Consider the following 2,280-nt stretch of genomic DNA (forward strand, 5'->3'; position numbering starts at 1 on the left):
TTTATCGACTTTGACTAAAACATCTTCAATTATACCATATGGTCTCTTAGTGGTTTGATCCGCTAATTGCAAAACCACATTGGTACGTTTGATATCTTCTTCTAAACCTAACTTGTTAAAAATAGATAACAACATTAAGTTTATACTTGCTCCTAAATCACAAAGACAACTTGGGAATTCAATGTCTCCCAACTTACACGGAATAGTAAAACATCCGGGATCTTTGAGTTTAGTGGGCAAATTACTTGACACGATTGAACTACAATCTTCAGTTAACGAAATGGATGAAATTCCTTCCCAACTGATTTTCTTTGAAATTAAATCTTTTAAAAACTTACCATAGTTAGGAATTTGTGTGATTGCATCCATAAACGTTAAATTGATGTGCAAATTTTTAAGTTTATCCAAAAACGTTAGAAGTTGTTTGTCATAGTCCTTATTTCGGACTTTGTGCGGAAAAGGTGGTTTGGGTACAAAAGTTTTGGTACTTGTGTCAAATGGTGAACTATTTGTGTTTAAGATATCTTCTTTGGACTTTGGTAAATCAGTTCCTGGTAATGTTGCATCTTTGGGCATTTCCGGCCCTTGATAATTTTTCCCTGAACGAAGAGTGATAGCCTTTACCTGCTCTTTCGGATTTTCTTCCGTATGGCTGGGAAGACTTCCCTCTTTTCGGGATGGAATTGATTTAGCAAGTTGACCAATTTGAACCTCCAAATTATGGATGTTAGATGAGTGGTTTTTAATAAGCTGATCGAATTTATTTTCGATCCGTTTAAAACCATCGTCGTTATTACTTATTTTTCCATTGATAGCATCTATAAACTTGTCGATTTTAGATGATAAAGTGCTAATCGTATCTCTTGACTGATTTTGATAATTAGTGGTACGATTTTGATTAGCACTTGCATTATTGTTATTGTTATCTTTCTAGTTAAAGTTAGGATGATTCCTCCATCCAGAATTATAAGTATTAGAATAAGGATTATTAGTTTGGTTTTTCCCTTGGACAAAATTTACCTATTCTATCTCACTCATGTTTTCATAATCCACATCTGTTTGGATTGGATTACCATTGGTATCGCGTGGTGCCATAAACTTATCAATTTTGTGCGATAAAGCAGAAAATTGGGCTTGTAACATCGCGACTGGATCAAGTTCCACTATACCTTTAACTGATGATGAGGCTGAGGATGATGGTTTCGCCACTGGTATATGTCCACGTTCCGCAGGCCACATACTGCTGTTGATTGCCATTTCCTCCAAAAGTTCTCTTGCTTGGGCTGATGTTTTCTTCATAAAGAGCCCTCCCGACATAGCATCTAATGAACCCCTAGTTGTAGGATTTAGTCCATTGTAAAATGTTTGCATTAAAAGTTCAGCGGGTAATTGGTGGTGTGGGCATAAACGTTGAAGTTCTTTAAAACGTTCCCAAATTTCATAAAGAGTCTCATTATCATTTTGAGAAAAAGATGTTAACTCTTTTATGACTCTTGCGGTTTTTGCTAAAGGAAAATATTTCGACAAAAATGCTTGGGCTAATTGTTCCCAAGTGGCAAAAGTTGCGGCTGGCATAGAAGTTAACCATTCTTTGGCTCTATCCTTCAAAGTGAAAGGAAAAAGGCGAAGTTTGATTGCTTCTGCAGTCACATCTGGGATTTTAAAAGTGTCACAAATTTCAAGGAAATTTGTTAAATGGGTGTTAGGATTTTCGTTAGGTAACCCGTAAAATGTTACTTTATTTTGCAACATATTAAGCAAAGCTGGCTTAATTTCAAATTGGTTTGCGGTGATTCTGGGTCTAACGATACTATTGGTCACACCGGCCACACCTGGCCTAGCGTAATCCATAAGTGTTGGTGGATCTGCCATTTTTTCTGGCTCGATAAATGTTTTTACTGGAGTCTTATTTTTGTTTTTCTTGTTCTTCCTAATGGTTTTCTCAATTTCTGGGTCTATAGGGTCTGATACAATGCCTGAACTTCGAGAACTGCGCATGAACCTGAAATCTTGCACGAACCGAAACTACCTACAAAACAGAATTTGAAAAATAAATAAATTAGTAAATTAAAATTAATAAATTATAAAAGTTAAAATAAGTATGTTTAAACCTAGATTCGAAATAAAACACGAAAAATCTAAAATTTTGTCAAAAAAATTGGCGTTCCCCGGCAACGGCGCCAAAAACTTGTTGAGCGATTTCCGCAAGTGCACGGTATACGCTTGTAGTAATAAAAGATATCGAACCCACAGGGAACGCTTTTTAACTAAAACCTTATT

The 2,280-nt window shown here is 35.8% G+C and overlaps 1 non-coding gene across 1 annotated transcript; it reads left to right on the forward strand.

Moving 5' to 3' along the window:
• Window positions 1–1,387: 1,387 nt before the first annotated feature.
• Window positions 1,388–1,494, forward strand: LOC136234400 (small nucleolar RNA R71). Its single transcript, XR_010691284.1, has one exon. It is a non-coding gene; the product is annotated as a small nucleolar RNA R71 (small nucleolar RNA).
• The last annotated feature ends 786 nt before the right edge of the window (window positions 1,495–2,280 follow it).

This window comes from Euphorbia lathyris, chromosome 6, assembly GCF_963576675.1.
Source record: "Euphorbia lathyris chromosome 6, ddEupLath1.1, whole genome shotgun sequence".
In the NCBI taxonomy this organism is placed as follows: Eukaryota; Viridiplantae; Streptophyta; class Magnoliopsida; order Malpighiales; family Euphorbiaceae; genus Euphorbia; species Euphorbia lathyris.